The following is a 16430-nucleotide window of genomic DNA, read 5'->3' as shown; positions in this document are numbered from 1 at the left end:
TCACTTTGGTAATCTAAAATACTTCTGGGATGTAACTGTAATTTGATTACCACCCATTTAAAAGTAACTGTAATGAAATAGTTACTCAAATTTTGTTTTTTAAATACGCATTTCGTTACTCCCCAGCCCTGACTACTCCAAACAATAAACATTTATCTGTGTGCCCCCTCACAGACTACAGTCGCACAAACTATATATAACTACGTAAATTAATAATTAAATCATGAAACACATTTAATTTTGTACAAAATAACTACCCTATAAAAAAACTGGTTATTTCACAAATGAATATAAGTTAGAAGAACTGATCTCTGGTTGTACTGAAGACAGTTTGTGTTACTTTCTACACATATTCTGTATTTTATTCTTCATGCTGCAAGTGCCGAGATGTTTCTTCTGTGAACGAGACAAACGAGCGCAGAGGTCCAGCGTCATGCTGTGGAGGTGGATTATGGGATTGATGGTAGCGCTCTGTCGTAATCACCGTTGAGTGGATTTCTTCTGCTGAGATGGAAGCATCGTGCTGTACGTTAACGTCTGCACGTATTAGGGAGGGCAAAACTGCCCTATGAACACATACAAGTAAATGAGGGAGCTGTGGTTTTTCTGGATAGAAAAGAACACAAAAACGTTTATATTTCTAACCCAATTGCAATGCCTGTGAAATGCAGATTTACCGTTCCTTAAGACAATAAATAATTTTCAAACAACGGAACTAGAATGTTTTCGTGCTTCACATAAATCCTAAACCCATGAAATCGGTTGAGAAATGTAAATATTTGACTGTGCTTCGTTTCCAGGAAAAACACAGCTCCCTGTTTACTAGTAGCCTATGTGTTTGCTCTCCGTCTTGTCCTCCCCAATATATCGGCACATCACAGCAACGTGCCAAAATGAAGCGTCTGCTTGTGTGTAGGTCTATGACTGCAAATGTCGAATCTTTAAATGCTCTATGCTGTCATGAATGAGTTTTCATCGGGATGCACTACGGTCTTAATTAAATGTGCAATACTACATTTAATTACTATAATAAGTACTATTAAAATAAAACTTGTATTAGTTGTTTTTGTGTAAATATTATGACATTAATATTATTGTCTGTAAAGCCTAATCCTAGTCCAAACAGAAGACGACTTGTGCATGAATTTCAAAGCAAAACGATTAATTCGCAGTAATATAGGAATTAATTTGAAAGGTGCTTTCGGTGATTTTAGCCATTTTGTTGACGTTCACTAGACAATGAATTAGACCTTCAAAGGCATCCAGGTTTTGAGATTCAAAATGAGCCAGAAGAGACGGGTCTCTTTACTGGCATTAGCACATTTTTGTTTTGTTTTCTAGTTAAAAAAAGTGACTTCTTAAATTACGAGACATTTACATAACAAGAAAAGTGACCTAATATATTTAGTCTTGTTTTATGAAAGAAAATATAAGAACTATGTAATTTTATGTTCAAAAACAAATTGTAAATTAAATCTACAGTAAGTTACTGGCAAGCCTGCTGCAAAACTACAGCAGTGTAAAAAAGCAGACAGCACTTCTTTGAGTTGGGGAGGTGCGATGTCCTTTTTTAATCAGAAAACAATGGTTACAGTGTGGTGTCACAGAGACCAGAGTGATTTCTCAGAAAACCTGTCATATGTGTCAGGTTGTAGACATTTTTATTAAATAAAGATCAACTATATAGTACAGATATATAGGAACAAATATAGTTTCATACAAAAAGACGAAAAGAATGTGCATGGAAAAAGAGCTGTTTGAGACACCTTCATCAAGGCCCACGTAGTGCCATCGAGATTCTCTAATTACAAGCAGATAAACTCTATTAATTTCCTGCAGAGTCATGTGAGTATTATGTGCTTATGTGCCAGGAACACCAAAAGGAGAACTGTTACACAAGACACTAAAACGCTAAGCCACGAAAGATTATTAGTAGGGGGACTTTAATTGAATCATGATGAAGTTAAAAACAGAAATAAAGAGAGAGAGAGAGAGAGAGATTATAATTAACTGTATAGTGATTTTTTCAAAGATGGAAAACACACACAAGTTTATATTTTACATAATAACTTTATTCTAAAACTTGGTGAGCTAGCAGAATTAAACCATTACAACTTGAAACATTTGACCAAATTCTAGGGCGTCACACTTATCTTGATGATAGCAATCCCAGAATGCATTACGACAAAATATCTCTAATGCTATATTAGAGATTATACAATTATAATATAGATTACATTTATGCATTTGGCAAACGCTTTTGTCCAAAGCGTACTATACATTTGTTTCTGAGAATGTGCAATCCCCTGGGATCGAACCCGAAATGAATTTGTCTTTTTGAATGAACTGAAGAACACAAACCAGACCTCTGGAGGTAAACCAAATTTCCAAACCTGGTTTCTCCACACACCCATTTGTGAAGTAGATTTATGAAACTCTTCAGTTCTTTCATTCTGAAAGTGAGCAGTTTCTCTCCCATCTAAAGGGTGACCGGTCACAGGTACTGTATCAATATATGCCTCTTCGACGTGGGAGGACTTTCGGACCAATTTCATGCTTCAGATGTCTAGTTTAAAAGTCATATGCGCACCGGAGCGCAGGTTTCTCTAACCTCGTATTTACATTACCTTCTGTAACGCCCGCACGCTTCACTAAGCTTGCTCTGATTAGACACGATCTTGGGCCGACAAAGCGGAGAGAGAGAAAGGGTTGGATTGGAAAGTTGAGTGATGAAAGAGTGGTCATTTGGTATTGTGCGGCAGGTCGGTGATCCACTAACAGTGAGCTGATGGTTCAGACAAAAAATCGCTGACTCAGAATGTAAGGTCTTGTCTTCCTCGTGCTGCGGGATTTTAGGGTCTAAGGCTGGAACGTTCTGTGTAATATGCAACACATGAAGTGTACGGAGGTGTAAAATGAATGTAGATTGTAGAGGTGAAATAATCTGGATTTGGCTACATTTGATCATGTTTGAGTTCATATTGAGCTCTTCAATAATATTGATTTTTGATTGCAGACTTGACAAATCTGAGCTCCGTTTGAGATCTCTTCTGAAACTCTATTGACAGCTTTTTCTCAAGACAAATATCTGAGACGCAGGACACTTACTGTAAGCAAAAATATCTCATTGATGTCTTAAAGAAATAATTGAGATATTAAAAACATCTCATCTGGGGTTTTTCTTTCTGTTCGGAAGCGATGGATAGTCATAATCCCTCATGCTTGTTCAACATTATCTGTTTTTCTTTTCATAGGCTGTGATAGTGACAGGTTCCTGTTCTTCGGGCTCGCTGTATCTCCCATTAGCCCCCTTTTGGACAACAACCAATCAAACCCTGAAGGTCCTTACATCATTAGTCACATGATAGAAAATCTTCGGCTTTGGGGACAATGGACAGAATTCAGCCTTTGTTTGTGTGAGTCTTTACAGACTGACGCTGATGTTATTTTTACATAAGGAGGATGCCTCTTAAAGTAATAGTTCACCCAGAAATGAAAATGATGTCATCATTTACTCACCCGCGTGTCATTTCAAACCTGTATGACTTTCTTTAAATATCTTCTTTTGTTTTCTGCGGAAAAAAGAAAGTCATACAGGTTTGAAATGACACGCGGGTGAGTAAATGATGACATCATTTTCATTTCTGGGTGAACTATCCCTTTAACCAAAAATATGTACGGTCAACGTCACAGCCATTCCATGACTTACATGATTTGTTAAAAATAAAATGTACTTTTTTTGTTCAATATTAAAATAGTTTAATGTGCAGAGACATCATTTGCAAGTTGATTTTCTAACAGGCGTAACCCTGTTTCTCTTTCTAAACATCGCTCTGCTTCATTTAAGACACGCAACATGTCAAATTTTGACTCAAGTCATCACTCATTTCTTCTGGGAATGTAACAAATCTACTTATTTTCCCATTTAGTGAAACGACACACTTCATATTAATATCTCGGTTTTCCATTTAATATTTCATTTTTCTTTTCCTTTAGTGCATTACTTCAATACCCAAATGACTCTCTTGTAATGTGAAACTCTGCACACAAAATATGCACACAAACACAACGGTGGGTATATAGTCTGATGATTCAGAGATGTTGAGGTATGCTGATTTCATTAACAGCTCAGGACAGTACAATGATCTCTTTGACATTTTTTGCCTATTGGACAGAAGTTGTGCTAGTTGAACTTTAACTTTCAGCATAATAAATGATTGCATTAGTCATACAGGGGGCAAGAATGGTACAGACAAGTGGCGTGTGCTTAATTGTGTATGCATTGCGCGTTCTCTTTCTCTCCCTGCATCTCTTTCGTTGCTTTGGAGTCTGATTTTTTTTCTGTAAAACTTAATAACTTGCATACAGAAAGTCATTTGTGATTGGTTGATAGAAATGTTGTAAGAAGACCAGAAGGGATGTTGATCTAGAAACATGTTTACTTGATAAAATGATCTTCACCTGTACAGATCAGACATTCATGTACATTCAAGTATAAAATTTGGCTTGTCACAATATCAGATTGTGCCTTATGCATGACAGGGGGGAAGCAGTCAAGAATATGAATAGAGGAAAGGAGGTCTGAGGTTTCGCTGGTTCGTTGGAGAGCACTTTTTAATACTTGTTATTGGTTAGATATACATTCAAAAACCTGTAAAGGGTGTTTAATAATAATGATTTATTAAAATAAAAATCACAAAATATAGACATACGATATGCCAAATATAATATTTTTAACAGCCCAGGCTCATTGTAAATATGTACCTCTGTCTACATTTCTGCACAACGTGAAATATATAGCTCCAGGTACAAATCGCTGCATCTTTCGAGTGGAATGTCCACTAGAGGCACGTTTCTTCTCCGTTCTAATGCGTTTTATTAAAAGTTACGAAGCAGACACATGCACAAAGTAAAAAGGTTAGAGCACCTAAACCTTCCGCGAGGAAAAGCCGTTTAGTTTCGGTTTTAAAGTAAGAAACGACGTTCAAACATCACGAACAGACAAATTGGTTTAATCATTTGTAAATATAATGTCATATATGTTATTAAAAGACAAATTTATAATTAATTTTTGTGTAATATTAAACTGTCCCTCTCAAAATGATTTGCAGCATCCGGGTTACAGGGTGTTAGAGCGGTTGTTATTTGAAAATAACAACCCTTGGAATGTTGCAACTGGCCAATCAGAATCAAGCATTCAAATGAGCCGTGTAATAAACATCAATCATATTCAGTATCGTCTGCTTCGTAACCTTGAATGTACCTGCATCAACACAGAGAAAAACCATGCGCCACTAGTGGACATTCCACCCGAAAGATGCAGCGATTTGTACCTGGAGCTACGTATTTCGGGTTATGCAGAAATGTAGGCAGAGGTACATATTTACAACAATGATAAACCATGGTTCTCAGCAAAACTCAGACAGATTCGCCAAGCCAAGGAGGATGCCTACAGAAAAGGGGACAAAGTCTTGTACAGGCAGGCTAGGAACACATTGACAAAGGAGATCAGAGTGGCTAAGAGAAACTACTCTAAAAAGTTAGAAAACCGGTTTTCAGCCAACGACCCTGCGTCTGTGTGGAAAGGCCTTAAAGACATCACCAACTACAAGCCACCATCCCCCAATTTTGCAGGCAATCAACACCTGGTCAATGATCTGAATGACATTTACTGCAGATTTGAAAATGCTAACTTTACACCTCACACCAACTCTGACATTCTCTCTACACAACACCTATCACCTTCAGTCACCCCACCTCCTGCACCTCAGATCAGTGAAGAGGATGTGTGCCGAGTCTTTACAAAAGACAAGAAAAGCACCAGGCCCAGATGGTATCTCCCCAGCCTGTCTTAAAAGCTGTGCTATTCAACTGGCCTTCATCTTCTCACAGATCTTCAACAGATCACTGGAGCTGTGCACAGTTCCTTCCTGTTTCAAGCGCTCCACCATAATCCCCATCCCAAAGAAACCCAAAATCACAGGACTGAATGACTACAGACTTGTCGCTCTCACATCTGTGGTCATGATGTCATTCGAGAGACTGGTACTGGCCTATCTGAAGGACATCACAGAACCCTTACTGGACCCCCTGCAGTTTGCCTACAGAACAAACAGGTCTGTTGAGGATGCAGTTAACATGGATAGACCAGGGACCTATGTGAGGATCCTGTTTGTGGACTTCAGCTCCGCTTTCAACACCATCATCCCATCACTGCTCCAGACAAAGTTAACCCAGCTATCTGTTCCTGGCTCTATCTGTCAGTGGATCACCAGCTTTCTGGCAGACAGGCAGCAGTTAGTGAGAATGGGGAAACTCACATCCAGCATCCGCACAATCAGCACTGGCGCCCCCCAGGGGTGTGTTCTCTCCCCACTGCTCTTCTCCCTGTACACAAATGACTGCACTGCACAGGACCCTTCTGTAAGACTTCTGAAGTTCGCAGACGACACCACACTCATTGGCCTCATCCAGGATGGTGATGAGTCTGCGTACAGACAGGAGATTGAGCAGCTGGCTGTCTGGTGCAGTCATAACAACTTGGAGCTAGTGTTGTTTTTGGCGGCCTATTTTAATTTTAGTTTTAGTCTAGTCTTTGTGTCAAGCTGTCATTTTAGTTTTTATTAGTTTTAGTCACGTTCATACTCTTTTTAGTCTAGTCAAGTTTCAGTCGACTAAAAGTCTGAGCATTTTAGTCTTATTTTAGTCAGAATTATCCATGACTATTTTCGTCTAGTTTTAGTCAACGAAAACTGATGACATTTTAGTCTAGTTTTAGTCAATGAAAATTGTATTTTAGTCTCTTTTTAGTAATGCAATTCTATTTAACCCAGTCAATATAGTATAAGTACCTAGTAGTATAGACGAAACCAAAATTTTCTTTTAGCCAAACCCATTTCAAACAAGGTTATCTTATTATATTATTGTTACCTTGTAGACTCAGAATACATCGATTCCAGACACGGAAGACGTCTGATTTGAATTTACGGCCATCGGTAGGGGTGGGAATCTCTAGGCACGATGTGATTCGATTACGATTCAGAGGGCTGCGATGCGATGATAAAACGATTCTCGATGCATATTTTTCCTATACAAATTTTCTTTTTCTTGCTGTGTGACTATTAAAATCAATATCCTTTATTAATAAAACAAATGGAAGTGATTTCGCAAGTCAACTGGAAGGTTAAATTAGCCAGCATTACAAAGAACCAACAGGAAAAGAGTGACTGCCCTCAGTGCCCTGTAGTAGCATACAGAATGCAGTAAATTAATGCAGACTTTTTTTGCGCATAGCACTGGAGCTAGAGAGGTTTAAAGTTATTATAGTTCACTACAGTATTTTTTGTCTGAGTGTTCGATTTAACGGGACTTTTATTTTGACGGGTCTTTGGGAAGACGCTTGACTTTTTGTGTTTGCTGATAGCTTCACTCAAACAGTAAACGCTCGTAAAATAAACTCTCAGAGCAACTCTGGAGATGAAGTTCATGTGTTCATATCCTCATACAGCGCAGACGCAGATAAATCCTCGACCATCACTCGTGTTGTATGTTAAACTGTGCACATAATTCACTCAGACATGCAGAACAGCCAGATGACATTTAAATAACAGGATTCCGCTCCGCATCTAGGTTAAAGCAACAGACGAAATAACGTTATAACATTTCGTCTCGTCTCGTTTTGGTCAACGAAAATGAAGAGACATTTTAGCATAGTTTTTATTTTGTAAACCACATTTAGTCTCGTTTTTATTCGTCAACAATATTGCATTATACATTTAATTATAGTCATCGTCACATGACCAGCATTTACGTTGCGTCTCGTTTTCGTCACGTGATAAAGGTTCGTTGACGACCATATTTAGTCATAACTTTCGTTGACGAAAGCAACACTACTTGGAGCTGAACACACTTAAAACAGTGGAGACGATTGTGGACTTCAGGAGAAACCCCCCTGCACTCCCCCCTCTCACCATCATGAACAGCACTGTGGCAGCAGTGGAGTCATTCAGGTTCCTGGGCACCACCATCTCTCAGAACCTGAAGTGGGACAATCACATTGGCTCCATTGCTAAAAATGCCCAGCAAAGGTTGTACTTCTTACATCAGCTGAAGAAGTTCAACCTACCACAAACTCTATTAAACCAGTTTTACTCAGCTGTCATAGAGTCTGTCCTCTGCACATCCATCACTGTCTGGTTTGGCTCAGCCACAAAATCAGACATCAGAAGACTACAGAGGACGGTTCGGACTGCTGAGAAGATCATTGGTGCTCCCCTGCCCACCCTCCAAGAACTGTATACATCCAGAGTGAGGAAAAGGGCTCAGAAAATCACCCTGGACCTCTCACATCCAAGCCATCAGCTCTTCACAATGCTGCAGAGCACTGAGCACCAAAACAACCAGACACAAAAACAGCTTCTTCCCTCAGGCCATCTACCTCTTGAACAGTTCAATGTTTTTACACACCGTGCAATTAATAACTGCAATAATAATTAAGTGCAATATTAATTATATCCTCCAGATAATACACTATCTATTTTTTATACTTTTTCATTTTCATTTCATTCTGCTGTATATGCACATACCTTGTACTACAATAGTCTATTCTTATTTTTTACTTGTACATATTTACACACACACATAGCTTTACTCTCTCTATATCTTTATCTTATGTTTATTGTATTGTATTTCTTAATGTTTTATACCCATAGGCCCTTATTTAAATGGGTACTGTATTCTATTGTGTTATGGTCTATGTGTAGCCTACTGTTGTTGCTGTTTCTGTGTTCTGGATGCTCCTGTCACCAAAACAAATTCCTTGTATGTGCAAACATACTTGGCAATAAAGCTCTTTTTGATTCTGATTCTGATATTTGCAATGAGCCTGCGTTGATTTTTAATGTTGTAAACGTCAGTTCTTTTCTTTCTCTTTCTTTGCCGTGTGTGTGTGTTCTTCATTAGCATTTTGAGGGCAGGAAGGCTGTCTGATTGAGTTGTGTAGCAGTAAATGAAAGCACATCACCGACAATAACCTGAACCTGCCCCGCATATCAACGCCATCTCATAAAAAAATGCAAAGCACTTAATTACTCATGACGCAACGTGTTTACAATCACACCTTTGCATCATTTTCCCCCCCTCCATAAATATTGGCTAATTTCATAATTCTACAAGTGCTTAACTAACACGCCATTGTTCATTTTTCAATGCAGGCTTGTTTTTATGTCGTTTTCAATGTAGGAGAATGATTTGCTTCTTTGATAATTACCAAATAATTCACATTCCGGATAATTAGACCAAACAAGCCTTTGAGCAAGAGAATTCATTAACAGTCTTCTAATCTGATGCTCCGTTTGAAAGGCATATCACACATCCTGCCTCTCTCACACGGCTCATTTTTAAGATGTTTAGAATATCATCATACTCCGATGAGATTTATGGGCGTCTCTTCGAATTTATGTTTGGAGAAACTTTGTTTTTTATTTTGCTGCATAAACGTTATTTAATTTAAGCCATATAATTTCTCCCTTGATTTCTCTCTCTCTGAAACATTTCTTTTTCCATATTTTGTGGTAAAATATCACGAGAGGTTTACCTGAAGTCTGTGGCCAGTTAACAAAGTCACATTTGCTTGAGGTTGCGAGTCCCTCAAATATATCCCAGAATTCTTAGTGCTGTAGAAAAGATGAAGTGAAACAATAAATCAACATCATTGCAGTCTGTTCATTACTACATACTGGGCTAAAATGCTCATTTCACTATTTCATTATATTTTCGATTTTTTTAAATAAATGTGCATTTAAAGAAGACTACTGAATAAATTGATTCAATTCTTTACATTTTTGTGTTTAAAACATGCTTTTTTGCAATGGCTATAAAATCAAGGTGTGACACTTTTGTAAATGAAATGTTCACAGACATTAGGAATGTCTAAAGAAGAAAATAAAGTACAAAAATACTTACACATAAAATTTACAGCATTGCATAAATGTTTTACTCACATCCTGTTTTATGACATGCATAAAAATGTATTTAATCTCAAAGTCTAAACAATCAAACTGTTGCATTTCTGTACACGTTTATCCTCCTAATGGATTTTTCTTTGTAAAACATGAATGAAAAAAACAAGGCGTAATGTCGGTGTAGATTTTGGACAGTGATTTTCCATCTAGTTTTGCTACTCTTGTAAACAGACAGTATTTATAACAGCAGATGTCATTGAATGTCAGTTCTGGAGCAGCGCGGGCCTTGTTACCCAATGTTTTTGTTTCTGTGAGCTGCTTTGGCTCAGATTCTACTTTTGCCTTGAAAATAAAGACGTATTTATAAAAATCTGTGACGTGTAATCATGTTTGTGCACTTAAACGTTTCAAATAAGAACCATTAAATGTGTTCAAGTTATTTATGTTCAAACTGTTTCGTGCGTAAGGTCACTTTGCTCCACATTTTTCCACTTAAATATTTGAAATATTTAAATATTTAGCACTCAAAAAAGTACTTTTGACAAATATGTGTACGATTGTTTTAAATAATGGTCTCTGGTCATATCAGTGGCCTGGTAAAAGCCAGAAACCTTTAAAGCTTTTTAAACTTTATTCGGACACTTTTTGATGTTCATATACATCACATGAAGTCTGTAAGGATTTATTTTTGATAAAAGAGAAAATATGAAAGAGGTTAAAAAGTTGCTTAGGAAGGGGTGTGAGTTGCCTTAAGGTATTATTAATCTTCCAAATTTCCGCCCTTGTTCTGATATTGAAAAGATGATTAATGCATTAGTATTCCCTTGAAAATGACCAGGAACCAAGTATAAATTACGCAGCTTGGTTTTAATAAATACTCTTTACACCGTTTTTGAGTTCTGATACTTGACATTAGGCATTTCACAATAATAAATCTGATATTTATTTAATGCAACAGCATTTTAAGTGACTTTAGCATCCAAATGCTTTTTTGTAATATATAAAAAAACGATATAAAATATAATACTGAATTTGGCATCAGGTTGCATATATATACATCACTGGGGTTAGAGCGAAATAGTTGGATAGAATAGAAAACTCACCCTGCCAACATTTTAATTTTATGCATTTTGTCACTCGAGCCACTCAATGTAAAATTCTGAATGTTATGATTAACTTGTGACTTTATGCTCTCATAACAACCTGATGCTCAGAGTGATGCAATGCAGTGCCAACCTGAAGAGTTTTGAGAGACCAGAGTCCCATCATCACAGCATTATCAAATGTACCATTTAAACTTATACCTTCAGTCTGGACTCTGGAACAAGCCGTGTAGTAAATCCCTTTAATCTCACAGACAGGTGTCATTCTTCCTAATAATCCCCCACAATCACTGTAAAACACACGCTTAAACACAAAGCTATTATTGTACTATTCTATAATGCTGGACTGCTTGTTATGCCATTAAATTACTGTTACTCTAAAATAAAGGCATCATTTAGGTGCAGTATATGTTTTGTGAGAGAATTTGGAAACCGATTAACTATACCTCTAAAACAGTACGGCTCTGTGACATAGTGAGATAATACAATCAAATTGAAAAAATACATGACGATTATAATATAATCCATTCAATAACGAGAAGTACCGCTTAAGGTTATTAATTGCCAATTAATTCATTTCCATACTGTGTTCCGAAAACGCCTATACAGATACCCAACAATAGAGGGCGCAACTCAGCTCGCACGCTGCGTGTCATGGCCACAAATGACGAGCTGTTTAAGGCCCGATTCACATTTCGTGTCTAAAACCGAGCAGAAAACGCGAGCCGCGCCTCTTTATCTCTTCAAAAACCTGCGCGCGGCACTCTGAAAAGTTGAACTATTTCTATCTCGATGCGGCGCCGCGTTCGCCCCCTATTTGAGCGCGCCGTCTACATTTAAAATAACGAATATGCGCGCGGAAAAGACGCGAAATGTGAATCGGGCCTTAGTGAGAAAACTGCATCGGAGGATGCAACATATTTTTCTTACGCTATATTTGTAGCAATTGTGACAATTAAATATAGGCTACTTTATATTTTCTTTCCGAAAACTAACAACGCCATCTTGCTCCCAAACTGACATGAACGCACCGGATGTCGTAATTAGGACTTCCAATACGTGAACTTCCCCAGAAGAACTTATCATAAGGATTACGATTATATTGTAAAAAAGTCTGTTATAGTACAAAATGACAATAAACTCTGTTCATTACTCGCTATCTTCCTTGTATCATCCTAAACGACAAACATGTCAGTGTGGCGGAAGAGTACGCGATCACCGCAAACGGATCATCTGTAGCGGTATGTTGTATGTGCTTAGGTAACTGTTTAAAATATTTTGTCAGCTTTAAATTATAATTATTAAATAAGATTATAATTAATTATATTTAATGCAGTCCTATCTGTATTTGAACAGTATTAAATTATCAGTTGAAAAAACGAATAAGCATTTCCTAGCAGAAACGTTTTTATTTTTATTTTAATTAAGCAGTTTCAGGTCTCACCCTGGGATGCTTTCTATATAGTATTGAAGTTCCCAGCTATTTTGGGATGTTATTGAAAAAACAACACAGAAGATTTATACGTTTTTTAATAAAAAAACATTACGTTTGCACAGTTATGCTTTTGATTAATTTGATCTATTAAAGCATGCACCTCAGATCAAAAGATTTAAAAGGTCAAAAGAAACATTTTTCTCAAGTGACCCTAAACATGTTAATGGTAAAGTGTATGGATGTTCTGTGTTCACACATTACAAACTGTCCTCTGTTTCTGGTAAACAGACGTTTCCACCAGAAGAATAGGTCCATTGAATTCCTCATATATTTAGCATAAATCCGACATGTTCGATGTGTCCAGTTTATCTGAACGAACCCTATTTTTAAAGCCCAAGACGAGCATCATTTCTATTCCACAACATGCATTACAGCAAATGCCAGGTTTGCCCTTTTGAGCTGGGATAGATGACCGTTGCGGCCATTAACTGTAGGTGCACTGGGGGCAGAAGCACGAGACCCTTCAAACAGAAAGGCCACATGTCATACTGAACTGATGATGTAGAGCTCTGGCCGTCTGCATATTGATAAAACAAGAGTGTTGATAACAAATCAAGCTTATTTTAATGTACCCTTATTTTTAGTTTAATTCAATTCAATTTTCAATTTGTTGTTCCGAAGCAGTCTGTTTGAAAGCTAATTTAATGTGTGTATTTATCCTGCACGGAGAGAAACCAGATGTTTAAGCAGCATTTTGTTGCGTGTATTTTGTTTACCATATACACCTATATGTTGCAGCATTACTCTACAACCCTTGAGCAAAATCACTTAAGATGTTCCTCCTGGTTCTTCTACCTGTAATGGGTCCAGCATACATCTCTGGTCAACTGCAACCTGTTATTGTCCTAATCTTGAACATTTAGACAATGTTTTGAAAGTAAAAAATGTTGCTTTTATCTTACTTGCAGTTCACGCGGACCATCGCCGTGAAGATGTATGATGATGAATGTTTTGTTCAAGGACGCTGTGATGACAGTTCATGGTCATTTGACCTTTCGGTAACTTTTACCACTAATGACACACTACCAGAGATATTGAACTAAATCTTACTTAGATCTCCAAATGTATTTAAATCTCTTTTATTTAGTTTTATTTAGATCGTCCGTATTGAATCCGTTGTGTGAAGGAATCTCTTTTTGAGTCTGTTCTTTTCACAAATTGCACAAAATATGTAGAATGCGCTGGATGGTTTTGTGATTTACTTCAAATACTTCAGAAAACCATTGCTGGTCATGATAGGCATCATAATATAAATCGAAGACCTGCATAAGTATTCTTTGAAAGGCTCAAGATAATACTATCAAGATATTTCACCTCCTTGATATTTCTCTACTTAGCATATATCTGCAGTACTAGTTACAGGAAAAGCCCATCATTTGTGTTCTGTTGATTTGTGATTATTTGGCTCTCCACAATAGAAATGACAAAGAAGTGTGTTTAAACTGGACTCGTGCATATTCATATTTTTATTGATGGTGTTGTGGTGTTTGGGGGTGCGGTCAGGTTTCAGGTCGTACCCTAAAGTCCTGCAGGCTGTCCTGATGGTCACTATAGATATGAGTTAATGCATTACTGAGATGTCACTTGCTTCAGGCAGACTGCTTGAGGTGTTTCTAAGTGCTTGACGGGTTGCCCTAAAAGCACTGTGGTGCATGATCAAAGTAAGCCAAGGAATCCCAGTTAAGGGCGTTTTCTTTTGATGTAGCTTACGTGCTTTTATTGGTAGACACTTTCCCCAAAGCAGTTTGCAGTGCATTTAATGCATGCATTTTATCAGTACAGTATGTGTTATCCCTGAAGATCAAACCCACACTCTTTAAAAAAAAGCTGGGTTGTTTTAACCTGTGGTTGGGTCAAATATGGGCTAATTTAAACCAACTTTTAGGCTTGTCTATAATTTACCCAACCATTTTTTTGCATGACAGACTCAATGCAAGAACACTGAAGCTGGTTTGTAAATTTGCAGTAGTTTTAGTCTAATGTAATTATGTACTATTGTAAATTGTTTGCCCTTAAGTCCACGCTAAATGTTCATTCTTTTACTCGACCACCGCTGTGTGTTGAGGAATAACAGCTGATGTACTGTACGAGGACCTCTTCATGTTGGTGGTTAACATTCGTGTTATTCATTACTGGAAAACATTTTTTTTATTTTTGGGGGGATGTGGGTATTTGTCTGGTTGGAAAACAATCATTACTTTCAAAGACCCGTGATGCATCTCTGTGCAAATCTGTGGTCATCGTCAGTCAGGTGTGGTGTATTAAATACATGTTATGATATAAACATGAAATGCTTCAGAACTAAATTATAGCCAAACAGTCATGACATTGTGGTCCATAAGTTTGTTAAAGATTTCATCCAAGAGCAGATAAACTGTAATGCATATACACGGCAACTGTTGCCCTCCAGTGAACAGATGCAGAAGAATCGCTTTCCTCAAACTATGCGATCAGGTCAAAAATAGTAATATTTTCTGACTTGAAGGGTCCAGGTCCTGCACAAAAACTCACTCTCATGCCTCACATGCCATCGAGACTATTATTACAAGTAACATCTGTCACACCTATCTGAAACAAACTGTTATCCACCTGAATTCCAGCTGACCTCTCGCAAATCTAACTGACGTCATTCAGATTTGCCAATAATATGTTGGGTACCACGTCAGACGACAGCATAAATTTGCCTCGTGAAATGATGGAATACACATCCAGAAACCTTTCAACATCCCTTTAGTCAGATTGCTAGAAATAATTTGTCTACTTGGACATTGAAAGGGATGAAACCGTTTTGGATACTGCACCGGATGTCTTATGAAAAATTGCGATATTGACCAACTTTTTTCAGATTTTCTTGCTCACAAGAGCAAAAACCGCTGCGCTCAAGACTGGCTCTGAATGGGAAAGACCGACATCAGCAACAATGGAAAAAGTTTCCATGGCAACCGGGGGAAAAATGCATACAGAATTAAATGTTTTTGTCATACCTGACCAATTAAAATATCAGTTTGTGTGAGTACCTAGGGATCACAATAGCTTAAATATGACACAAATTGAGAAGAAATTGCATTTCATGGGAATATATGATGTGTGCATGTTCAACTTCTAAATTTATGTATTTCAGCTTTATGCAAACAGGAAACATGGCAATGTGTTGCAATGTAACACTACCCACAATCCCCCGCAAACTGAAAAGATGGCTATAAAAAGAAATGCATAAATAGAAACATTTGTAATTTCGCTAACATCTTGAGTTTTGGCAACTTTCAATGAGAGACATGCGTTTAAGAGCTTTGTTGCTGGGTGAGGGAGAGAGAGAGAGAGAGAGAGAGTGTGTTTCAGAGAGAGATAGTGATATGTGCCACAATGCACGGTTTCATTAGGGGGGCAGATGGCACTCAAGTCGGAAGTGACTGAAATAATGGCTCGACCATGGTGGACAAACTGTGTGTGTGTGTTCGAATTTGTTCACGTCACAGATTGACAGTCTCATGCACATTCCCATCTTTTAGTGCTTGTGTTTTTATATTGCATATAAGGAAACATCTTTAAGGGTAATTTACACAAGCTTGAAGGGCCAGTTCAGCCAGAAATGACAATTTGCTCATCATTAACTGTCCCTCATGTTCCTTTAAACCAAAATGATGATCATGCCCAGTAAAAAGCAGAAAAAAATCATGACCAAGGTTCAGATTTTAATTAAAAACAGCATGTTGTTTGTGTAGTTGTTATAAGAAATGTTTTAGAAGCAAAAGTTGTCAACAACAGTATCTAAAAAAAGCAATACAGTATTTGGTGGAACCTTTTGTATTTTGTTTGCTGGAACTTTAATGTCACAAGGTTCACCAGACGGATGCTTTCTAATCTTAAATA

This window comes from Triplophysa rosa, linkage group LG2 (assembly GCF_024868665.1).
Source record: "Triplophysa rosa linkage group LG2, Trosa_1v2, whole genome shotgun sequence".
Classification (NCBI taxonomy): domain Eukaryota; kingdom Metazoa; phylum Chordata; class Actinopteri; order Cypriniformes; family Nemacheilidae; genus Triplophysa; species Triplophysa rosa.
The sequence above is the reverse complement of the archived record's forward strand: the minus strand, read 5'-3'. Positions refer to the sequence as shown.